Here is a 25928-nt window from a genome sequence, read left to right as displayed (position 1 = left end):
AAACTTTGCATGTGTAATCCAGATACCTGCTGAAACAGGAGTATGTGTGGGGATCCTAAAATAGCAGGGAGATTGTAATTGAGACCTCTTGTAAGATGTAATATACAGAAAAGTCTTTGTAAAAATGGTGGTCTCCATTGGCAGCTGACCTGACTTTTCATATTTCGTGTGAGTTAATGGTTCTGTGTTGGTTTTTTTTATACTTGTGTTTCATTTGCAACAAAAGACATGACGTTTATTGGTGGTTCTAATGATTTAATTGAAAATGTCATAAAATTATTACATTAAGTAAAGACACACTTAAGCTTAAAGACTACAGATTTAAAGTCAGTGGTAATGGAAAGTCCTCCAATCTCTAGAGGAAGGGCAAACTTCAGAAGAGAAAGTACAGGCACAATTTCCTTAACAATATTACTGTTATGATGGAGACATTTCAAAGATTTTCATATTACTATGATTCCAAAGTAGACCCATGTTAAGAGATTCCAAGGCTATGAAGTAACTGAGTTCATTGCTTCAGTGACTGATTGTCCAGCTGATTCCTGCTGTGACGTTTGTTCTGTCAGAGTTTCGCTTTAGGGCGCCAAGGTTTGTTGTGTGATTGCTCAACCAACCTAGAAAAAATGGAAGTCAGTGAGGACAATCATCCAATAGATAGTACACTAGGAGCAATAATATGTAATTTATACTCCTCATGTAGGAAGATATTTTATACTACTGCAATGTTAACATTGCCAGGCTCAAAACCCACCTGCAGGATGCAGCATATCCTTGCGCATTTTTGCCACAGACTCTGACTCAGCGCCTGTCAATAACTATCTGCTACTACCCTCCCTTTTCGATAACATAACTTTTTTTTAAGTTTGAAAGAAAAGTTTTATTGAGACAAATAAAGGTATCCATGTTACAGGCAATAACAGTAAATACATATCAAGGTAATTCATTGACAAAGAGCAAAAAGAAAACGACAATTTCATGCCTTCACATTATAAACGACTTATACTGCGTGAAAAAATAAGAGACAAACTCATGAGTAGAAGATGTGCCAGTAATGCATAGAAAATGAACCAAAACAGTATTTAAAATTTGGAAGTAAATCTGGGAACGTGTAAGGGGTTCATGGGGGCTTCAAGACCTCAGGTTGGGACGGCTTTATCTGAGAGGATTTTTTGGCACACTTGTCAAGGAACAATGTAACAGGGGACCACAGTTCTAGACGTTTCGTCGCCAGTTTTACGGGATATACGAAAGAGGTGTCCAATCTATGATTATGGCAGATTACATACCACCACGCCTTATAGGAAATTTTTGTGGAGTCCTTCCAATTAACCGTGATCTGCTGAAACGCCGCTGCTAACAACAGATCAACAATTTTAGTTTTACCTGGGACATTCTCCCAGCATGGTGCGAGACTCCCCAAGAAAATATGAGGGATAGAAAAAGGGAATGCAGTGTCAAAAATCAGGTTTATTTGGGACCAAACTCGCTCCCAAAAGCTCTGCACGAGTGGACATAAAAACAGCGCGTGAAATATGTCAGCGTTTGGGGACGAACATGACCAGCATGTGTCTGGAGTGGATGCAAATCTTTTGCTCAAAGCACTCGGTGTAAGTAGAATACGATTATACACAAAAAATAACGTTTGCGTGAGGTTTGCTGCCCTGGAGGATTTGCGCAACTTGAGCCAGATATTGTTCCAGAGAGAAAGTGGCCATGAAAGTTGAAAATCGCGCTCCCAAGCTTCCTCTACCTTAGATTTCTGTCTAGGAGCACCTGCTCCTAGCAGATGTTTATATATACTAGAAGCCGAGGGTTTAGACTTAAGTAGGGAGGAGAGTTGCGAGGTAGAAGTCTGAGAAGCGGGGACCTGAGGCAAAGCAGATAGGTGATCAAACTTATCCATCACAGCCGATTTGAGCAAAGAGTGTTTATGCGCGAATGAGGCAGGCAGATCAAAGCATTGTTTAAGCAGGTGAAAGGACATAAACTCTGAATCTGAGAAAAGCTGGCGCACCCATATTAAACCCTTTCGACGCCAGGATTTCCAAAAGAATGGTTTGCCGCGGATAGTCAAGTCAGTATTATGCCAGATTGTTGAACTTAGGAAGTGGTCGATCGAATCTGGAGGCGAAGGAGGAGAGGGTAACAGGAGCTTGGAAGTCAGTTTGATTATAGGAGAGGACACCGCCTGCGGTTTACGTGAGAATGAGAGGTATTCAGGGAAGGAGAAAGGAGAGAGGTAAAGACGTTCTATTCTAAGCCATAGAGGGCAGTTCTCCGAAGGATCAAGCAGCCAAAGTGAGGCTTGTCGTAGAAGGAAAGCTTTTTGATAAACCTGAAAATCAGGAAAATTAACTCCCCCCTCAGTTTTTGGGCGAATCAGCTTAGCTAGTGACATACGAGATCGCTTTGAATTCCACAAGAAGGAAGAGAGGGCGGAATTAATTTTTTTGAAGAATTTGGCCGGAATAGGGACTGGAATGTTGGATATAGTGTATAGTACAATGGGTGCAAGCATCATCTTTATGGTGTCTAGCCGACCCCACCACGAGAGGTACAATGGATGCCACCTGGCCGTTAAATCAGTGATTTTTTGTAGGCATTTATTTAGACATAGCTCTACTGTGTCAGATACTGAGGGAGTAATATGCATGCCTAAATATCTAATATGGGAGGGGCTCCATGTAAAATTTGAGGCACTAAAATCTGCTTTAAAAGTGTACTTGGTCAGGGGGAGAATCTCACACTTATCGCTATTCAATTTGTAGCCAGAGATTTTGGAATATGCCTGTACATCTGTCAAAAAGGCAGGAACAGAAACATTGGGATTGGACATGAAAAGCAAAATGTCGTCTGCATAGGCAGCTAATTTAAGGTGAATGTTCGCTGATTGAAAGCCGAATACATTCGGATTTTGGCGAAGCTTAGAGAGAAAGGGCTCCAAAGCTAGATTAAAAAGAAAAGGGGAGAGAGGACAACCCTGACGAACTCCTCTGCCCAAATCGAAATATGGGGATATCAGACCATTAGCACAGATAGCCGCACGGGGGTTAGAATAAAGGAGAGAGATCAGGGACACAAACTTGGGGCCAAAGCCGAACCAACGAAGAGTATGAAACAAGTACTTCCACTCGACTCGATCAAACGCCTTCTCGGCGTCAAGCGCTATTGCCGCTAGGGGGTGTTTCAAGGCCGAGGTTTTGGTCAAGACGTCAAAGAGAAGTCTCGTATTGTCCGTGATAAATCTGCCTTTAACAAAGCCCGATTGTTCCGCTTCTAGTAAGTCAGGCAGGTAGGAGTCAAGACGTATGGCTAGGGCTTTTGAGAAAATCTTATAATCTATATTAACCAAAGAAATAGGCCTATAATTCTTGCAGTGTCTATGGTCTTTCCCTTCCTTCGGTATCAAACATATGTGTGCTTCCGAAAAGGTGCCTGAGGAACGCCCCAGTGTGTTAAAAGAAGTTATGAGGGAGTGCATCTTGGGTAGTAAAAGCTTAGAAAAGTGTTGGAAGAACTCTACTGTAAAGCCATCCGGCCCCGGCGCCTTATCTTTCTTGAGCAGCTGGAGTGCCGCTGACAATTCTCGGTGCGTTAGATCGGATTCCAGGAGAGTGAGATCCGACTGATGACAGGAAGGAGCCTGAAGTGTTGAAAAAAACTGGGAGAGAGAGTCGTCAGAGGGCTGCGATTCGGAGGCATATAGGGATTTATAAAATAGGGAGAATTCGGTCAGAATATCCGAATCTTTAAATTTTAGATCCAGGCACTCATCATAAATAGACTCAATATTGAGTCTGTTCTGTTTGACTTTCAGATAGTTAGCCAGAATCTTTCCTGCCTTGTTTTTGCCCCCATAAAATTTAGCACTGGACTTTAATAAGTACAAAGAAGCATCCTCCGTAGACTTTTTGTTAAATGCTAATTTGGCGTTGATGAGGGCCGTGAGGGACTGGCTCGAGTGCGAGATGTAAAAGGAGTGTTCCAGTGTCTTGATGTCCCGTAGAAGGTCAGCAGTAAATTTGCGGGAAAGTTTCCGCCTCTTTGCAACAAAGCCAATCACGAAATCTCTCGCTGAGGCCTTGAAAGCGTCCCAAATGGTGGAGAAGGGCATGGATTGGTCGGTATTAAACTCAAAAAATTCTTCAAAAAAGGTCGTAAAAGCAGCGGTGAATTTCGGGTCCAGAAGGAGGGTGTTGTTAAATCGCCACCTCTTAGGACCTGTGGCTCGAGGGAGAATTTCGAATACGATTGACACGGGGGCATGATCTGATAACAGGATAGGGCCAATTTCTGCTTGCGTAAGGGTTTGTGAGATGGAGTGAGAAACAAAAATATAGTCGATTCTTGACTGGGTATGATGAGAGGGGGAGTAAAAGGTATACTCCCTGGTGGTTGGGTTGCAGAGACGCCAGGCGTCAAAGAGTTGGTGTTGGGAGATAACTCGCACAAATGATTTGTGGGGTTTATTGGGGATATAAGGGACTTTGGAACTCCTATCTATAAAGGGGTCAAAAACCTGATTACAATCACCAGCAAATATAAAATTTTCTTCCAAACCAAGGGCAATCTGAGCTGCTAAGGTGGACCAAAAGGAAGGTTCTCCACACGTTGGGGCGTACACGTTAAACAGAGATATAGGAACCCCCTTAAAGGATAATTTGACATTTAACCACCGCCCATTAACATCTGAGTTCTGGGACAATAATGTAAACGAAAGAGACTTACGGCAAAGAATCATGACACCGTTCCGTTTGCCATCCCCAGGAGAGAAAAAGACCTCCCCCACCCAGCCCCTTTTCAGCTTTAACGATTCATCAGCGGAGAGATGAGTCTCTTGTAAAAAGACAATGTCCGCATTTAATTTGGCCAGATGGGTCAAGATCCTTTGCCGTTTAATAGGGGAATGTAAACCCCTAACGTTCCAAGTGACAAGTTTCAAAGACATGAGCACTCATAGGTAAAACAAAATGCAGTTGAAAAGCGAGAAGTCAATGCAGTACAAGATCCGTAAGAAATGGAAAAAATGTATGGCACAAAAGAGAACTTCTGTTTAAAGAGAGGGACAGAGGAGAGAGACAGAGCAAGGATTGAGAAGAGAATAAAGGTAAATAAGAGAGAGGGAATCGAAGCAGTAGGGATACCATAAAGGCAATGAGATACAAATGAAAGAACACAGCAACAAAACAAAAACACTACAATAACGAGGACGCAAAACAAAATGTAAAACATACCTACAAAAGGAGAGAATGAGTGGGAGGGTGGGTGAAGCCACATGGAGCAGACACACGTCCAGGGAGGATCCGATGGGGAACGGGGAAGACCGTATGAGGAAACACCATAACTGTGAAACAAGAACATGTGATAAGAGTTAATCTCAGGAAGCAACTGTAAGAGAAATAAAAACAGGAACCAAGAAAATACGGACCTAGAAAAGAAGGGAATAATGAAGAACATTACTGTAACAATGCATAATCATCAATGCAGTGGAACTCAGCACAAAAAACTGGTACTATTGTATATAATAAAACGGAAACATCTTCGCCTAGCGAATGGAGAAAACTGTGGAGCAAGGAGAATAATAGAAAAGCACAAATGTTGAATGACAATTAAACACTATGTGAGGAGGATGCTCCAGCAGAGGTGGTGGCATCCATCCTGTGTGAGTCAATGAAGCTCTGCAGACGTCCGGGGTCTTCGTAAGTCGTGGTTCTATTATTGTACGTGACCTTGAAAAGACAAGGGTGAAAGAGGCCAAATCTGGCCCCCATAGAACGAAGATCAGGTCGAAGATTCAGAAAGGCTTTGCGTCGGTCAGCGGTGGCCTTGGAGTAATCCTGCGCAAAAAATAGTGTGGAACCTGACCATGTGACGCGCTGGAGGGCTTTGGCTGCCGCCAACACCATTAGCAGATCCGTGTACTCTAGGAAATAGATAATGACCCCCCTCGGTCGCTGGGGAGAGGAGCCCGCCAAAGGAGCGCGCCCCAGCCTGTGGGCTCGCTGGATGTTAAGCAAAGTTCCGTCTGGCAAGTGAAGGACTTTAGGGAGGAAAGTCTTAAAGAACGCAATGGGGTCGCTTCCTTCAAGTCCCTCCCCCAGACCAAAAATACGAAGGTTGTTCCTCCGATTACGGTTTTCGAGGTCTTCGACCTGTTTCTGGAGGGTGGTGATTTGCGAGTGTATGACAGGAACCGTTTTAGTAGTGTCGATGAAAGTGGCAACATCGCGTTCAACCACTGTAAGCCTTGTATCAAGTTGCCCCCACTTATCAGAGAGAGCTTGTAGTGTGGAATTTGTTTCCTCCATAAAGGGTCTAAGAGCCCTTATCTCATGTAGCAAAAGTTCCATGGAGATGTCCGAGGATGCTTTGGGAGGCGAGGGAGGGTCTTTCTTTAGCCTCTTCACGTTCGACTTGGCGGTTGTAGCGGGTGCAGAATCCATCTTTGAATGCTTGTCTACCTCCTCAGCTAACAGCGAATCTTCCAATTTGGAGAGTTGTGAGAATAAAGTAGAGTTTTTGATAAAGGAACGTGGCGGCAGGGACGGGCTGGTATGAGCGCCCCGTGTCCTACCCATCAACTATCAGGGCCAGTAGCAGGGCACGCCACACAAAAAAAAGAAAAAAAGGAAAGAAGAAAAAAGAGCCACCGGCTGTGGTGCGCAGTAGCTGGTCGCGAATCAGCGAGCAGGGCGAGGCTGAAGATCAGGAGTCATTTGCCAAGGCGGTTGTCAGAGATACATTCCGTCATAAAAAAGGTCCTGAAGAGTGACAGCAGGAAACTTCGCAGGCTCCGAGCAAAATTGTGCAGACCCAGTCAGCACTGAGACGAGTCGTTACCTAAGATGGCGGCCACTGCTGGTATCCATGCAGGCTGAGGTAGAAACAGCACCAGAAAAGAAAAAAAAAACAGGAGATACGGTCATTCGAACATCGTGAATGGAGGAGATTCCGATTGCCACTGGAATTATGTCCTTAGGTCGCCTTGTGATGGAAACTCGCAAAAGGAGAAGCCATTCCGCCGAAAAAACAAAATGGCGGTCGCGCTGCTGCTGAGACGAGCCGACACAAATTACCTGATAAAGGCAAAGTAATCGTCTCAAAACTGTTCGAAAACCATGGTACGCGATGCAGGAGCACTTCCTATGCTAACTGCTGCCAGCTGCCTCCTTAGAAATCATCACAAAGTTGCACTTCTCCGCTCCGGGACCGGGAGCCTCACGGAGACGCGTCCATACTCCTTGGGCGTCAAGCCACGCCCCCCTCGATAACATAACTTAAACATTTGTCAATGCTACCATAAATACTTATTTAGTTTAAATAATACGATTTGCATATATTTTTTAATAGTACTGAGTATATGATTGTTGAGAGTCAAATAGCTCTTCCTTCCAAAAAACAACAGGGATAGGTAAAATATACAAATTCTGAATTCAACTAACTCTTTGAATGTATAAATTGCAGATTTATATAGTGTAACAGCGACCTCAAGGGGACTAATATTAACCGCACAGCGTTAGATGTAAGCATATCTCATGCCTTCTAAAACACGTAATGTAACAATGCCTGTCCATGTCCCTCCTGGGAGCCACGAGGTCTCCAGGTTAGAGTGCTGTTCCCTGTCAATCTGAGGGACATGGGGACCGGTAAGCTGTAAAGCAAAATATGAGCAATGGATGAAAGGTCGCATAGACGTCATTTAAAGGGCGCCAGAGGTCGCAGCTGCAACCGTTGATTGTCAAGTTTGCGACACCTGGCATGTTGCTTGCAACCCCTGGATTTATGACTATCCAAATCCCATTAGTTAAACTTTCTGCAGTTCCAAAGTGGCACTTGGATTCCTTGTTGATATGGTTAAATTGAAGTGCCCCGTGAGGAGCAACAGGAACAGCCAGTTTCCCCCGGGGGACATTCGTAAACCGGTTAGGGCAGGCCAGGGCAGGGAATAGGTAGGTTTAGGGGGAAGGGACGGAAGACAGGATTAGAGTTTAGGGAGTCAAGAAGGGCATGGCGGCCTCTTCCCAACTCTGTACACCACTGGGCGGGAGGGAAAAAATTAAAGAGTAGAGGATCGAGCCTTCAGTAAATTTTGATGCCGGATCACAAGTAAGCCTGGGCAAAGCACTACGCTATGCTCGCGTAGTTTGCGAAGTTTGCGCTACTTCGCAGTACGCGAATTGTACGTAGCACAGTGCAAACATGCGTAGCGTAGCATTGCGTAGTGCAGCGGTCATTTTTTGCTTACTCGCGGTCCTCAACATCAAGTTGGCGACCGCGAGCAAGCAAAATGACATCCCGGCGAGACTTTTTCCTTGTTCGTGATCAGCAACATCAAGTTGCCGATCGCGAGCGTGGAAAATAAACATCCCGGCGAGATTCTCAACGCGAGGAGGTCAGGTTTCTCATTGCGAGTGGTCGCGTATGATCGCGACCGCTCGCGATGAGAAACTACCAGTCCGCGTTGAGAAATCTGCCGCTCGAGTAAAAATCTACTCGAGCAGCAGAAAACTACAGCTCGCACTGTGCAAGATGCCGTTTTCAATGATTGCACAGTGCCGGATGCTTGTGCGCACTGTGCAATCATTGAAAACGGCATCTTGCATAGTGCGAACAGGGTACTACGCAGTTCGCGAAGTGCTACGCGTAGCTTCGCGTAGTGCTACTTCGCGAACTACGCCCAGGGTTAATCACAAGGTGGTGCAGGCGGCCCTTCGCACTCTAGGTGGGGCGGGCGTGCAAATCTCCGCAGGCCTGGCATTTTGGACTAGGCCTGGGTCGGCATGAGCCACCCGATGTGAGCAGCTTCGGGTGGAGTGGCGGCTGCAGTTGCGGCATTTTTGCCTCCTCTGTGGAGGCTCAAGAGAGGGAGAGGGAAGGGAGGGGCGGGGTAAGTGGCCGCCAGCAGCACCAAAGTCAAAGGCGCCCAGAAGGAGACACAGCCTCTTGGCACTCACGAACCACCTTAATGGAGTGGGGCCTTCCCAGGGCCTGATTTCCAACAATGGGGTGGTCACAGGCAGGATTAAAGGCGCACATGCAGGCGATAACACTGAGGATTGGGCTGCAGAGGTGGCAGCATGCCCCTTGACCTATCTAGCGAGGCAAGTTCAGGTGGGGCTTGGGTAGATAGAGGGTCCCAGGGATGGCCAAAATGCTAGGAAACAGAAGAGGGGAGATTCAATAAATAAGCTCCATGAGGTGGAGGAAGGGAGGGGACTGAATAGGCCCCAGTTCCAGGCTCGGGTTGGGAGATACTACAGAGGCCGTTGAGGTTGGGAACGGATCAGCGGCCTCTGTAGTGAGTCACCCGGCCTCCACACTACATTGTTGCACATTCAACTCCCTGGGCCGGGCTCAGGCCGGGGAGTATAAATAAAGTGTGATGTCAGCGCTCGTGGCTGGTGGCAGAGACCGAGCTACAGTGTGGTCGTGTGTCCTTCTCTGTGTCCTGAATGCTGTAGGCCACCCTGTTAGTTGTACCCCTGTGCCAAATTCCATAGGCATTCTGTCCTGTCCGTTTGGCCCCTGGTGCACTACAACATTGGCGACGAGGGTGGTGATTGACCAGCACGCGCGCTCGCGCCTTTCACAACGCAGGTTGGGGTGTGCTGGGGCGAGCCGCGTGCTGAGTGGTGGTGCCGGAGTATTGCAGCAGGCACATGGCCGGAGCACGGCCCTGTGGAGGTGCAGGCGATAGAGGAAGACCACGGTAAGGCGACCGCATGGTGTGGAGGGCCCTGAGGGCTGCAGCAGGAGTGGGACGAGCGCCCCGTGAGGCGCGAGACGCCGAGAGAAGAGCGCAGCCTATCGGCACAGGCGCGTGTGTCAAACAAACACTGCACAACCCTCAGTGAAAGTTGTTCCTTCAAGGCTCCAGTGATCTGACAGACGAAGAGAGGGAGGCACACCTGGGGTTGTGGAGATGACGCAAGGAGCTGAGCGAAGGGTGCAAGGGAGAAATCCTGAGGGGCACGCGCATGGTGATACCCGCTAAGCTATGGAGAAGAACAGTGGACCTTGCCCACCAGGGACACCAAGGGATCGAAAAGACCAAAGCCCGTTTGAGGTCAAATGTATGGTTCCCGGGTGTGGACCGCATGGTCGAAGAAAAGGTTAGGGGTTGCCATGCATGTCTGATAACGGGGGCTGAACCTCCCACGCCCCCAGCTATTACCGAAGCACCCAGTAATACGCCCTGGGCAAACGTAAGCATGGACTTTGGAAGCTTCCCGGATGGGAGGCATACGGTGGTCATGGTGGACAGTCACTCCAAGTTCCCGGTGGTGGAGGTGGTGACCTTGACGGCGTTTGAAGGCATAAAACCAGTAATGGAAAAAACATTTGCACATCTCAGAATGCCTGTGGAGGTACGCACCGACAATGGACCGCCTTTCCAAGGACAAGAGATCCGGGAGTATCTGAATCTACACAACATCCGACACCACAGAGTAACACCCAATGGCCTCAAGCCAATGGGGATGTTTAAAGGTTCATGAGGACTCTGAACAAAGCATTACGGATTTGAGTTGACCAGGCCGAGGATCTGGAAGGGTGCTTACATCGATTCCTACGGGCCTATCGCCAGACCCCGCACTGCACCACCTGGTGCGCACCCAGTGACCTGCTCATGCAGTGAGCTGTGAGAGATGTACTCCCCACCAGTGAAAGATGGTCGCCAGCGGTATTGGACCCAGTGCGTAGCCAGGCTACGAGGCAACACAACAATGACAAGGCAAGTCAGCGAAGGAGGGCCAGGCCATCTGAAATCTGCAGGGATGATTATGTGGTGGTGAAAGACAGACACCCCGGATCCAAGTTTCGAACACCATTTGAGCGAGAGTTGTGGGAGGTGATTCAAGTAAAAGGGTCAATGGTCACTGCGAAAAGAGGCACCCACCAAATAACTCGGACCGCCTCTTGGTTCAAGAAAGCAGTCATGCCAATCGCTATCCCGGAGGAGGAGGCAGGAGACCCGGTAGGCAGCCAGCTTCTGGAAGAAGTGGATGTTCCGGGGACACTACCCATGGTGGAGCTTGGCGAAACCCCAGAGACCGAGGACCCAGGGGTACCCAAAGAGGCAAGCCCAAGTCTGGATGAGACCCATGCTCCCCGAGGAGGCCACCAGTACCGGCTTTGAGCCAACCCCCAGCCTAGCACTCGACTGAAAGACTTTCTGTGCTAATTTGAAAAGGACTGTGAGCTGCACTGTGGATGTTATGGACGATGCTCAGTTTGTTATCTTAGTCTGTTATGTTGATCTTTTATTTTAGTTTGTTGTTTGAACACCCATTGGTTAGATGAAATGTAGTGAGCCACACGGCCTCCACACTACATTGTTGCAGATTCAACTCCCTGGGCCGGGCTTGGGCCGGGGAGTATAAATAAAGTATGATGTTAGCGCTCTTGGCTGGTGGCACAGACCAAGCTACAGTGTGGTCGTGTGTCCTTACCTGTGTCCTGCATGCTGTAGGCCTCCCTGTTAGTTGTACCCCTGTGCCAAGTTCCATAGGCATTCTGTCCTGCCCGTTTGGCCCCTGGTGCACTAAAACAGCCTCGATTGTAAGGGGTAGATTTGGAGGCAAAGATAAAAGAACAGCACCAGTTGTTAAGGGGCACAGAAGAGAGATGTGAGCACTTATGTCAGAAAAGAGAAGCTGCACAGGAACAGGGGCACACAATGAAAAAAAGCTAAAGACATGCCCGGGACAGGGGATCCGGGGACAGGCCCGAAGGGTTCGTTCATCGATTGGGGGTACCGAAGGGGGGATCAAAGGGTGTCAGCGACTCAGGAAGCTGGTGTGGCTGAAAGGGCTGGTGTTGCAAGGGGCCCGCTAGGTTGGTGCAGCTTGCAGGGTGTGGATGCGGCACTACCCTCAGGTGAGATTGGCAGTCTGTTGATGATGCCGACGGGGCACACAACAGCCCCTGGATGTTGGCCTGAAGAGGTGATGAGGTCTGCATCAGCCCTATCTACGCAGCAGGCACTGTCACAAGGGACACACATGGATACACATTGTATACGAGACCATGAGATGCCTATGAAAAGGTGTGCTGAGAATGCAAGAAGGGATGGATGTGATGTGGATCATGAAGAGGATGAGCGGGTGCTGGATTACGACGAAGGCAGTGATGAATGGGAGGACGGTGAACTGTAAGATGATGATGAAATGGTGGAGCAAGCAACATGTAAAGATAATAGGTGTGTGGCGTCAAAAAGTACAGTTGGTGTCTTTCATAAGTCAAGAGCGGACGGTGGAGGCACCGTTGGACCGCAGTCCGGTTCCAGCGGCAGATGTGCCAAGGACAGATGGAACGTTGGTGGATTACCTGCAAGTAATAAAGAACGGTGGTCAGTATTGGAACCTAAAGACAGAGGGTCAGGTTCAAAGGCTTGAAAGTCGGTATGGGTTGAGAATAGTATCACTGAGGAAGCGGGAGAGAAGGCGAAGGAGACGTGACAGGTGCGGTCTGATCATAAGGTAGCAGTGAGCGGTAAAGACAAAGATATGTAGGAGGACAAGTCAGGGGAAAAGACGAGATGGAGATGGGTGGTAAGGGGAGATGAAAACAAGGAGGAGGAGGTGCATAAAAAGAGTCTCCCTTATGTGGGCTTGGCAATGCCTTTGGGGACACATATCTGGGAAGACAAAGAACAGACTTTGGAAACATGTGCATGTAGATGTTTTCAAGGTATTACATGGGGACATTCAGGCTAAGGAGGGGTCTAAGGAGAAAGAACGGGAGCTGGCGAGGCGACCCAGGGTGTCATTTAACATGGAAAACTGGACACTTGCCAGGTTTTAATCTACATCAGCATTTATTGAGAGAAGCATACAGAGAGGGCGATTGCACTATTTGAATATATGGATGTTGTCAAGAAGGCGCAAATGCATTTTGGGGGCTATGCATGGCTGAGTTATGATAAGCAGTTCAGGGCCCTAATCAGTATTAACCCAGACAAACTATGGGGGAAGGTTGATTTGGAGTTATGGCTGTAGTGTACACAGCCAACAGCCACTACTTACTTCTAGTCACGTACCGGCCCTTTCAGCCAAGTCCTGCTCAACAGGGGGCGGGATATGCACCAAAAAGTATGAGACTCAATGTGGAGGCATGTTGGAACTTTAATAAAGGCTTCTACTCCAGACACCCATGCAAGTTCAAGCATGGGTGTTCCAAATGTGGGGGAGGCAACCTATCAAGCAGTATTTCACGCTGGCCAGCCCTGTTGAACAGTGGAGGGCATACAGAGGGAGGGGGCATCAGGGTTTGGCTAGGCCAAAGGGCTCCTACGCCAGTTAGGGTTGATGCTTTGCTCCCATGGCTGGCGGTCTACCTGGACAGGGAGGTGGCTTTGAAGATGGAATGGGGTTATCACGAAGGTTTTCAGGTGGATTACTAGCGTTCTAGGGGACGGAGGTGAGCGGACAACTTACAGTCAGCAAAAGAAACATCAGATGTGGTAGCAGGGAAATTGAAGAAGGACACTAAGGATCTGAGGATTTCTGTGACTAGGACTTGATTGTCTCCCTGCTGGGGGTGGTGCCCAAGAAAGTGGACGGGAAGTTCAGGATGATACACCACTTGTCCGGAGCCTCGATGAATGATTTCATTGCTACAGGAGACATGAAAGTGGTGTATGCATCAGTGGATGATGCAATACGTTTGGTGAGGTTGTGTGGCAGAGGGGCGGAACTCGCAAAATGTGATATCAATTCAGCTTTTCAGTTGTTGACGATAAACCGGGAGGACTTTCCATTATTGGGCATGCAATTTGTAGGTGCCATTTATGTGGACAGAGTGTTGCCAATGGGAAGTGCCATCTCATGTGCTTTGTTTGAAGCTTTCAGTACCTTTCTGCAGTGGCTTTTTAAGAGGAGTGGGCACCGTGAGGTGTTAGATAACCTTGATGATTTTCTATTTTTGGGAAGACAGGGGTCAGAGGAGTGTCATAGGGCTCTGTGACAGTTTGAACTGATGACATGTAAAGATACACCTGGGCATGGTGAATAACAGTTAGTGCGCACAAAGAAACTCTAGAACTGAAACATTAATAATCACAATAATTGACGTGACTGATATCAAAACAACATTTGTTTCTTTTTTCTTTTATTATCAAATGTTACCAACAATTCTTTTTTATAAATAAATATATTTGATGCATATTATAATCTCTGATGCATCGAATCACTAGCAGTATATTCATGCCCATACTGTTGTCCTTTATACATTTAATGTGGAGTATGACAACATAGACTGATGTTGATAATATTTTATACATGAATATTTCATAATATGTATCAAATATATTTATTTATAAAAAGAATTGTTGATATAATTTGATAAAAAATAAAAAAAATAAACAAATGTATTTTGATATCAGTCACGACAATTATTGTGATTAATAATGTTTCAGTTCTTGAGTTTCTTTGCCCGCACTGTTATTCACCGTGCCCAGGTGCATCTTTACATGTCATTGTTTATTCCCTGTCATGGCTTATATATCCTAGATACAGGGGCCCCAGTTCTTTTCCATATACAGTTGGAACTGATGACAGCAAACTAGGGGTTCCTAGACAGAAGGCCCCAGCAAGGTGTTAACGTTTCTGGGCATTGAATTAGACTCAGAGGTGTTGGTGGTGAGGTTCCCCAGTAAGAAAGTGCGGTGATTAGAGAAAGGAGACTGGGGTTGAGAAAGGTGCAGAAGTTGCTGGGTTATTGAATTTCGCATGTAGGGTGGTGAGGGGTGATATGGCTCTTTACAGGAGATTGGGCATGGCAATGTTTGTGGCAGCGTTACCTCATCACAAACTGTGTGTTTCTTTGGCAGTGCATGTGGATCTTTGTATCTAGGGGACTTTTCTGGCTGATTTCAATGGAGTGTCAATGTTGTTTCTGAAGGATAACACGGTTTGGCAGGTACAAATGTTCTCGGATGGCAGGTGCAAATGTTCTCGGATGCGGCGGGTGCACATGGTTTTGGCCTGTTTTGGGATGGGAGGTGGTGTGCAGAGCAGTGGCCACCACACTGCCTTCTTGGAATTGTTCCCACTATTGGTGGCCTTGTGAGTGTGGGGTAGTGAGTTAGCTAACAGGACGGTGATGTTCAATGTTGACAACATGACAGTAGTGGACTTGGTGAACCGTTTGAAGGCCTGGGAGTGCTGCGTTTGTTGAGACAGTTTACACTGGGTTGTATGCAATTGAACATTGTTTTCAGTGCAAAGCACGTGCCAGAAGTCAACAATGATATAGCATATTTATTATCTCTTTCACAGTGGCATAGTTTCCACAGCCTTGCACCAGGAGCGGAAGACAACAAGAAGCCTGCACCTGCAGGCATTTGGGCGTGGGGGAGTGAGGGTGATTGGGCTGGTGGAGAGGTCTTTAGCAGATTCCATGAGGAGAAGCTACTGACTGGCATGGACTGAATTTGAGAGTTTTAAAGGAAGCACACAGAGGCCAAGGACACAGGATCACAGTGACAGGTAAGGGAGAGTGATATGTTTTTGTTATTAATTGACAAGGGTTTATTGCCCACTACTTTTGCGGGCAAGTTAGCTGGAGGTTTGTTTTATGGGAAGTTGTTCTGGGGTTTTGACCTAGCAAGGGATGAGATTCTGGCGAAGATTTTGAAAGGATGGGGTATAGAGAGGGGTCGGGTTGATCTAGTTTATGGGAGGCAATAACATTTGATTTGTTGAAAGAGATCATGGCCGTTTTGCCAGATTGCTGTTATGAAGAGGCTATTTTTAGACTGTGCATGATATGGATGTCTGAGTTGCTGGGGTCTGCACTGGAGTTGGGTGTTTTGCACAGTGAGATATAGTTAGAGCCTGGCCAATTGAGGATATGGTTGAGAAGGTCGAAGATGGACCTGGCAGAGAGGGGCAAGTGGGTAGGGTTACAGGCTGGGTTAGAGCGGAGGAGTGCCTGGTAGCTGAGTGGAGCAAGTTTCAGGTTTGGCCGGGGTACAGGCAGGGGGCAATTGTTTGTTACGAATGCAGGGCAAGGGTTACTGCTTTTCAACTGCTGTCAGTGCTGAGCAAGGCAGTGCGAACACTGGGGCGGGTTCCAGACGACTTTGGGACTCCCTCTTTTAGGAGCGAGTCAGTGATGGCAGCAGCACATCTGGGGTGGGACTGGAACCGGATACAGAGAGTCAGCAGGTGGAGATCTAAGTGTTGTGAGCGCTACGTACAAAAATAGGGGATAGTGGAGCAAAGGTGGGCTGAGAGTGTGTCTGTTACTAACACATTCTTTTTACCATAGGGTATGTGAGCAGTCCTGGGAGGAGTATGCAGATGACTTGGCTAGTTGAACACTCTTTTGTGCATTGGACAGTTAAGTATGCAGACTAGCAGATTTATGAACGCAGCCTTGGATTTTCCACTCGCAGGCACAAGGTGCTATGGTGGGGTAGAAGTGGAATGCACTGGTGTAATTTGTTGCCATTTCTTGCAAAACTGGTTACACGTAGGGGTTGCCAGGACACGCTCCTGGTGCATTTGGGAGAAAAAAAAGTGGTGCCGTTGTCGGGGCGTACATTATTGCAACACATGCAACAGGACTTGCAGTTGATCAAAAGGAATTTTGTGGGGAGATGTATGGTATGTACTGAGTTCATGCCTAAGCATCAGTGGAGAGGAGCGATCAACATGCTCCCATTAACATGGCCAAGAGGAAGCTCAACAAAGCGATGATGGTGTTTTGCATGTCTGAGGACATTAAGGTGATAGCTCACGGGGACGTCAACGAGGAGGAGCAGTTTCTGTTTAGGATGGATGGGGTACACATTTCACAGTTTGGAAATGCCTATTATATGATGGAAATCAGCTGCAGCTGCTGGCAACTTGGAAGATTGGGGGTGGGCAAATGGGTGGTGGGTGGGTGCATGCATGCCATGTGAATGGTGACTATAAATAAAAAGAAATAGCCACTTACCTTGCTTATTGCACGATGTACGATGTCCAACTCCCTCTGGTCCGTCTTCTGCTTCTGTCTCCTTCAGGCTCCATGGGGCTCCAGCCATTTCCCCTATCCAATACTGGTGCTGCTCTCATGCTGATAACCAGCTTGAGAGAAGCGCCAGGATTGGAGTGAGTAATCTCTGTCAGTGCTCTCAAGAACACTGGAGGCCTGTTCTTTCTCTAACCCAGCTGTCTAAGACAGCTGGGTTAGAGCAGTTTAAAATACGCATGTCTGGCTGGCTGCTGCAAGACAGATGGTCAAAGTGACATGCGCACTTTACACTAGAGTGCACAGCCAGCCCACCACTCCTCCCTACTCCAGCAATGGCCCCGCCCCATCTTTACACTCGGTTCGGGAAGGGTCGATGAAAAATAAAATGGTAATAGATAAACTTAATTACAATTTTATTTTTCATCTCTGGGGCTTTTCTATGGGCATTTTTGTTAGTGGGGCGACGCTCCTTCGCTCTAGTGGAGAAGCCACTCCTGGAAAAGAGGGATGTGACCAGCAAACTATGGAATGAGAGGATTTTGTGCAAACGAGTGTACCAGTGAAGCTTTCACAGCAAAGCAGCAGGGGGACAGTGAAACACCCTGTGGGGTTTTCCTGGATGGCGGTAGCTGGGGAAGGGAGGGTTGAGGAGTCAGATGTGGGCATATCCACCCCTTGGGATGGATGAGGGGAGCACATGCGAAGGAAAACGGTGTGCTGTTTTCTTTGAAAAAGTTAAGGAGGCTTCATTAGAGGATGTTTGGTAGGGAAACTGAGAGAGAGATTGGGGAATGGAAGGTGGTAAGTGAGTGAAAGGGGAACGAATAAGACAGGGTATGGGGCTTCGGGATGAAAGCTAGGTGCAAGGTGAGAATTGGTGCATGAAGAAGTGGAGCGCCAGGCACAGTCAGTCTCCCTTTGGGGATATTCGTCAATGGGTTTGGCCAGGACAGGGGATTGATAGGTTTAAGGGGAATGAGTTAGAGTTAGTATTTTGGGAGGCAGGAAGGGCATGGAGGCCTTTTTCTGATTTCGTGCACCACCAGGCGAGAGGGAGGAAATTGAAGACCACCACCCACCTTTCAGAATTTGGGCAAGTGGTGGGAGGCTGTTGCTCACCAGTAATTGCCATAATAGGACAGATTGTGGGGGCATCATTGGTATTTGGGGGGTGGAGGGTCAGATGCGGGTGTATCCACCCCTTGGGGGAGATGAGGGGAGCACAGGCGAAGTATAACGGGGTGCAGGAGTCTTGGAACAAGACAAAGAGGCTTCATTTCAGGATGTTTGGCAGGGAAACTAAGCGAGAGATTGGGGAATGGAAGGAGGTCAGTGAGTGAAAGGAAAAAAATGAGGCAAGGTATGGGGCATTAGGGTGAAAGCTTGGTGCGAGGTGAGAACTGTTGTGTGAAGAAGGGGATGAGTTATCAATATGTGTTGACTCTTTGTTAATGTTATTTGAGGTTGACTGTTTTACAACCCTGTCCTAATAAAATGGCCTTTTACGCTTCATGGTGGTATGGCGTACAATTATTTCCCAAGTTTATTTTGATACATTTCTGCTAGAGACGTGCTCGCGCTGAGAGTGGGGTCTATCAGTCAGTCACACTTGAAGTTTGCTGTACCTCCTCAAAGGTGGCTGCTTAGCAGGGCTCGAGTCTGGGGTGCACGCAGGTACACGGCGTCCCCCCACTCTTTTCACAGGGTGGACGCCGTCCCCCCTGCCAAGAAGCTGGGCCCCACAGAAATAAGCTGAATGTGTCCCGGTGTAATTTTCAGACACCGGGAAATGTTCAGCACGTGACGTCAAGAGGTCATTTGCATATTGTCAGTCCCCCCACTTCTTTTGATAGGACTTGTGCCCTGCTACTTAGCATAAATGGTGGAAGTGCATATTCTTTCCACACATGCTCGGGCCTTGTATTGTCCCAGGAGGACGGAAGCTGCGATGCTTACAGACCTTGCACGTTCTCGTTAGCAAAGTACTGTTACCAGTGCTTTAAATGGGCCGGTACTCACCGGCACTTCTTATTTTTACCACTCTGAGTACCGGCACTTCTCTGCTGCCAAGGAGAGTACCGGTACTCATAAACAGTAAGCGCCTTAGCTGTTAGTGCTGGTGACCTGTCTGACAGCCAAGGCACTTCTGTAGCAGTGACTGGTGAGCTGAGCCCCCGCTGAACTATTCAGCGTGGGCTCATTTGCATAACGTCCGGTGTTCACATCCTGCTGTATTTCAAACACAGGATTGAGGCAGCAGCCGCGGCCCGTGGAGGGAGTTCCGTGGGGTGGTAAGGCGGGGCGGGGGAGGGGCAGGGTGGGGGGTTCTAAAAAAGGGAATATGGATAATTGCAGGTAAGTAAACAATTAAATAAATAAAACGAATTTCGTAGCGCGCGCTACGAAATTCGTTTTATTTATTTAATTGTTTACTTACCTGCAATTATCCATATTCCCTTTTTTAGAACCCCCCACCCTGCCCCTCCCCCGCCCCGCCTTACCACCCCACGGAACTCCCTCCACGGGCCGCGGCTGTGAGGCAACCAGGTGACGGCGCAATTAAGAAATCCAAAGAGGGTAACAAGGTTAAAAGGGCTTTTAATCTTTCCTGATTCTTTTGGTTGAGTGTCTGCTTATGTTTGTCTGTTTCCCTGTGGGCGGTTTTTGTGTGAGTAAAACAGTGAGAGACGGGGAGGGAGATTCGAGACACTCTTAGGAGGTATATTAAAGGAAATGTGGGGAATGCTTTGTGTGTGCACGTCTGCTTGTTTGTTTGTGTGTGTGTGCACGTGCGCGTGTGTGTGCGTGCACACTCTAGAATATATAGTATTGTGCCAAGCAACACCAAATAACAGTATGGAAACTTCAAATATTATAAAACAAGGAAATGTTAAAACATCACCGCGTTTGGCTTGTGTTAGGCGTTAACCTATTTTGTTTATAGAAACGCATTTCTCGTGTGTTTTGGTACGTGCTGCAACTAGTACTGAAGTCAATAAGTAACAGGATGTCTTGCTCTTAGTCCCGCCCCTAGCCCCGCCCACTCGCCTCATTTTAATGAGAATCTGCACTATTTTTTCCCATTTAAAGCACTGAATGTTACACAAAGGTAACCCTGCAACCCTAACACTGACCTTTATTGATTTTGTTGTTGTTTGTACCACCAACCTGCTGCATGAGTCGTTGGAACATGAGCGTCAGTTCCAAGGACAGGAAAAGACCGGAGCAGCTAAAGACAGATCATCCGGTCTGTCTGTAAAACAGTTACCGTGATTTAAGGTAAAAGGTGGGTTTGAATGTCTGCGGACTGCAAACAATATGCAGAGGGGTGCATGAGTCATTACGAAAGTTTAGCTTTAAAAGCTGCACATAAGCTTCACTGCTGCGTAATTATGAAAAACATTTAGTGTAGCTGTCAATGGGCATGAAAAGGAAGATTACAGTGTAGATTTGAATGAGTCATGACATGAGGTTCCAGAACAAATATTATACGAAGCAGAACTCTTGGCAAGTGACAGCATGTGTTTTGCAAACCAGTGCAGACGTGTGGATTCAGTGCAGCCCCCAATGTGTGACTTAAATACAAAAATTCTGCTTTAGTCATGATAGCTATTACCATCACTCCACCTTACAAAAGAATTACATATATCACTCTCATTCTCAAACTGCATCTGAAATGAATCATAGCTCCTGGGGGAAGTATTAAAGAAATTGGTGCTTTGAATCCATTTGAACCATACCTGTCCATTGAAATGCAGCGTTTGAGGGGTGAGTCCCAGTTTATTAGGAGGAAATGCATATACTGCAGTGTACATGTTACTTTACTGATGCATAATGAATGATACTAGTTTTCTGTGGCAGTCACAAATGCAAAGCGCATTTTTGTTCTAGATGATTAGGTCAGAGAATTTCCTAATAATACCCTCTGCCTCTACACGTTGGGTAAACCTCCCTCTTAACATCTATGGGAGGGTTACCCTCGTGAAAATTATAATCCTGCCAAAAATTACTTTTCTATACAATTCAATCCCACTGCTATTCGGGACAGAAGATATAGCTAAGCTACAAGGCAAAATAGGTACCTTTATTTGGGCAACGAATAGTCCTAGAATAGCTTGGAAAAAACTTAGAAAAGGCCTTACAGTGGGTGGGTTAGCACTACCAGACCTACTCAAATACTGCTATTCTTTCCACTTCAAAAACTTCAGGATGTTGGCCAATAAAACTGATTCATCTTCTTTAGGCTTACTGTTTCAGGCCTTGTTAAAAGATGCGGTGCAAGGCCAGGAATTCTTCTTATTTAAGTATGGAAATCCGAAGTTTTACAAAAAAGTTAGGTTAAAGATCTTGGGGGCGGCTCTAAAGACTTGGATGTACATAAGAAGAAGGATGAAAATCCCATACTATGCGCTACAAGCCCCCGTCTGGGACTCCCCCGGTACACCGGAATGCCTACAAGACCAATTGAGTCTGCCTCTTAAAATGGGGGTATAAAATCTTGGGGCGACCCGCAATAGGACGGTAAGCTTATGAGTTGGGAGGCATTCTGCAGGTTAACCCGAGGAACCCTGTCGAGGTTTAAGTTCTATCAGATCTCATCTTGGTGGACGACGCAGAATTGGCAGGAGGAGGAGGAGGTAAACTCGAAAGTGGGTCTAATCACTAGAACAGGCATATGGAAAAAGGAAGTTTCTTTTTGGTACGGAGCCTTGTTGGAAGGAGAGGGTGAGGGGGAAACCGAAGTCATAAGAGTATGGGGCAAAGAATATGGTGATAGTGAACTGGATGTATACAAATTATGGTCTGACTCTTTTGTTATATTGCAGGCCATAGTTAAACCAGCTGCACTGAGGAGGAATCATCTCTACACTGCCCACAGAGTGTATTGGTCTCCAAAAAAGTTAACTAAGGTGACTGGGAAAGTATATAGTTGTCCCAGGTGCAAGCATCCGGCTGCGGATGATATTCATATATTGATGGAATGTCCAAAAATTAAGACCTACTGGATGGAGGTATGTCAATTTCATGAAGCTGTCCTGGAAAAGCCGATAGAAGTAAGTACCAGTCTGATTTTCTTCGGTTTAATGAATAACTACCATGTAAATTCAATGGGGTCTAATTTTACATTCTATGTGATAATTTTGGCAAGGAGAGAAATCTGTAGGGCTTGGGAATCAGAACATCCCCCGACCTTTACCGAATGTTTGAAAAATATTATTTATACCAGCAAATCAGATATGGCCTGTGATCAACGAAGTAAAAGCAAGACTTGGGCGGCTCTAGTAAATTGGATGGAGAAGTAAAACAAGGTCCTATGATTAAGCCATTACACCATCGGACCTGGCCTCCTAAGTAACACCCAAGGGCCTCCACTGATATGTGAACGGAAGTGGGACAAGGTAATGGTGTGATCTAGGAGGGAAAGCTCGTCTCTCTCCATCTGCCCCTCCCAAAGGGTCGGTAAAGATAGGCATGGAGAGGTTAGAGGAATCCCATCTAGAGGTTTGGCTGTAGGAGGACACAAAAAAATAAATAATAATAATAATACCCTCTGCCTTAATTGTAGCTCGCTTGTCAAAGTTATAACAGGTCAACTGAGTCTTTAAGTGAAGAATGCAAACTTGCTTTTTCACTGCCTCATGTTCATATTAATTCAGCTAGAAGCATAGCTCAACGAATTGAATGTTTGCAGTGAGCCATGCTTAATTGTCATATCACAATTTTAAAGAAGTTTGGGGCATATTTACAACCTGTCGCTAAAAAATTATCGCCGCTTTTGCGGCCGTTTTTGGCCGAAAAGCGGCGATAATTTTATCACCTAATTAGCAAGGCCACACTAACGTGTGAAACCTTGCTTTAGCGTGGGGATTCCTAACACCCAGCTTTGCATCTCTAATGAGATGCAAAGTGGGCGTTCCTGACCTAACATGACAGGAGAAATGTCGCTAAGCGACATTCCTCCTATCATCAAGCCCCACGCTATGAAGCATAGCGTCAAGAAAAGTAGCGATAACCTCTGTTATCACTACTTTCCCTACGCCTGCTTCAGGACTGACTTAGCCATGATATCCTATGGAAGGTGGATATCATGGCTAAGTTTGTGAGTCCCTATCAGCAAGCTAACGCCACACTACGTGAGATTATCACTGGGTTTCCAGCGATAATCTCACGTTAGGCAGTTAGCGTGAGGATTTTTACCGCTGAGGAGATAAGCGTTGCTAATAGCACGCTATCTCAACGATAAAAATCCACGTTACCCGGCGATAATTATCCTCACGCTAAGAGCGCTGAGCGATAATTATCGCCTGTTGTTGCTGATATGCCCCTCAGAATCTTAGCAGTGAGATACAGCCATCTATCCTCCTGAGGTCAGAAAATCGAGTACCATTACATCTGGTGTTAACAACACTTGTTATTTACAGTACTTAGAAATGGCAGAAATTTAGTATGAAACATTTTATAAAACAAGTTTTTATAATTGGCAGTCATTACCAGCAGCTACTCTGGATAAGTCTAAATTTTTGCTATTTTTCACGTGATGAGCAGTCAAAAAACGCTATGCATTTTGATATGAGCGGATACATAACTCATTGAAGGGTATTTGTCTAGAGTCTCCACACCATTTCATTTCAGTGCAGACCTCTATATGAGTGTTGCAGTTAGCGCTCTAGCGTCCGACGCTAGAGCGCGTATGTAAACAACGTTATGCGTACGCCGCGACGGTGGCGTACGCGTCCAGATAAATAAAGGGGGGCGTGCCTCCCGGGGCATTGGCGCCGAGACACCGTAACTGTGTGTGGTCTCGTTATTGCACCGCGCCGCTGCTGCTAGTCCTGCGCATACGACAACGCAACATTGGCGACGAGGCGGCCGGACCTGCCGCATGTATCACACCCAGCGCTGCCTCCTGCTACTCAGATCGCGGCAGTCCCGCGATTCTGCTCTGGCCTTGCTCCAGCCCCCTCCGGCCTGTCACGCTGCTCGCCCGAGCCTGGGACAACGCGTGACTGACTCTGCTGCTGCTGCTGTCGGGGCCTGGACCTTACTGCAGCCCACTCCACACGGTGAGCGTATGTGCACCAACCACCAATGCCTGCAACAAGTGGATGAAGATTCCCGCTTGTCTCGCCTCAGCGTTGCGTCCCATCTGGTTCCTCGTGCCACATCCTCTGCGCCAGCCCTACATAGGCCCCGAAGTCGCCTAGGCATACCTCCACGTGGCCCTCGGTGCCCTTCGCTACGCTGGTCCTCTAGCAGCTGCCCTGCATCCCAGCGCCACGCCTTCACAGCTGCACCATGGGAGATGACGGAGCCCAAGCACCTGCCCACCCGTTTCACCCATCAACCGGTGTCCTGCCACCTTTCAGCGAGACGGCTGACCCCGCCACAGCCGCCCCACGCTGGCAGACGTGGATCGGTAGGCTCAACAACTACTTCATCGGTTCTCGGGAGACGGACGGGGCGGTGAAGCGATCGCTCCTTCTTCACTACGCGGGGGAGGAAGTATACCTGTTGTTTAAGCACCTTCCCAACACCGGTAATGCAGACGACTACGACGCAGCCGTGACAGCCCTCAACACTCACTTTGAACCCCAAATGAACCCACATTTCGAGAACTTCAAGATGCGTCAGGCGAAGCAGAAAGAGGGGGAGTCAGTGGATACCTTTCATGCACGGCTGAGGGTGCTCGCGGACACTCATCTGGCTGGCGACCGAGCTAAAGAAGAGATCAGGGCGCAGCTCATCTATGGCATCCGAAGCAAGAAGCTGCGGAGCCTCATCCTCCGCCAACCAAACATCCCGATGGCTGACATCCTGGTGCTGGCACGGTCCCACGATCTGTCCGACGCACGTGCGGAAGAGATGGAACAAGCGCTCACATGGAGCACGGGCCGGGAGTGACCGTCAAGACAGAGCGCGCAGACGCAGTGAGGACGCGCGAGAAGACGCGCCGACCAGCACCCAGGAGGTCGCCCCCAGCGCAGTGTGACTACTGCGGGTACGAAGAACACCAAGGCAAGACGTGCCCTGCGAAAGGTAAAACGTGCACCAGCTGTGGCACCCTGAACCAATTTGCAAAAACAACCAACCTTCTCTAAAGCTAAAAGCAATCTAGATTTTGTTCTTGTTTCTCTTAGCATCTGGCATTTTTTGATCGATCTGAAAGTAGTAAGCAGGGGGGAAAGCGATCACTATCCTTTGGAACTTTACATCAATATGAATTTGGTTAGTGATACTACCACAACATCAACTGTAAGCACGTGTGAGGACGTCCATATAAACAACAACAGACGTGCAGTAAGATGGTCACGTGTTCTGGCGGATGGTAAGGCCTTAGCATTGGTATACTCTCTTTTTGAGCAAACGTTTGTACACACAGTTGACCATGCCTTCTTACCTGAACATTTTGATCATTTTGTTGATCTCCACAAAATCTTCTTTTCAGAACTAAAAACGTATCTATCAGATATGCCGAGAAAAAAACAACAAACTATAAGAGTGGCTAATCACGGAAAGTTATGGTATGACCACTCGTGTAGGATTGCTAAAAGAAACCTATTGCTTGCCATTAAAAACAAGGCAAAAGAAGAAGTTAATCTTGCAAGGGTTGAATACAAACGTATACTTAAAACATCTAAAAGACTATGGGAAGAATCAATTTGGGCTGAAATGTTAGCTGCAGCAAAAATTAATGATAATGTTGGCTTCTGGAGGCTGGTGGCTAATGGGGGGCATGCTGGGAGAGTTGTGAAAGATGTATTCCTGGACGAGATGACCTGGGTAACTCACTTTACAAATCTTTATAAACAATACGATGGCGACAGTAAAGGGAGTTTAAGGTGCCCCCCCTTTATTGATTCTCCCATTATTGAACCCCTCAATTTTACACTGGATGAGACAGTAAGGGCGATCAACGAACTTAAAAACATCAAAGCCCCTGGTCCTGATAAAATACCGGGGGATCT

The 25928-nt window shown here is 47.2% G+C and overlaps 1 long non-coding RNA gene across 1 annotated transcript in view; it reads right to left on the bottom strand.

Moving 5' to 3' along the window:
• Positions 1–366: 366 nt before the first annotated feature.
• LOC146857203 (uncharacterized) overlaps positions 367–25928 on the bottom strand; it is a 102518-nt gene continuing 76956 nt past the window's right edge. The window contains exon 6 of the long non-coding RNA XR_014979550.1: positions 367–614. This is a non-coding gene — a long non-coding RNA (uncharacterized LOC146857203). The remainder of the gene's footprint in view (positions 615–25928) is intronic.

The sequence above is a fragment of the Triturus cristatus genome, chromosome 3_2, assembly GCF_964204655.1.
Source record: "Triturus cristatus chromosome 3_2, aTriCri1.1, whole genome shotgun sequence".
Taxonomy (NCBI): domain Eukaryota; kingdom Metazoa; phylum Chordata; class Amphibia; order Caudata; family Salamandridae; genus Triturus; species Triturus cristatus.
This window is presented reverse-complemented; position numbering and strand designations above follow the sequence as displayed.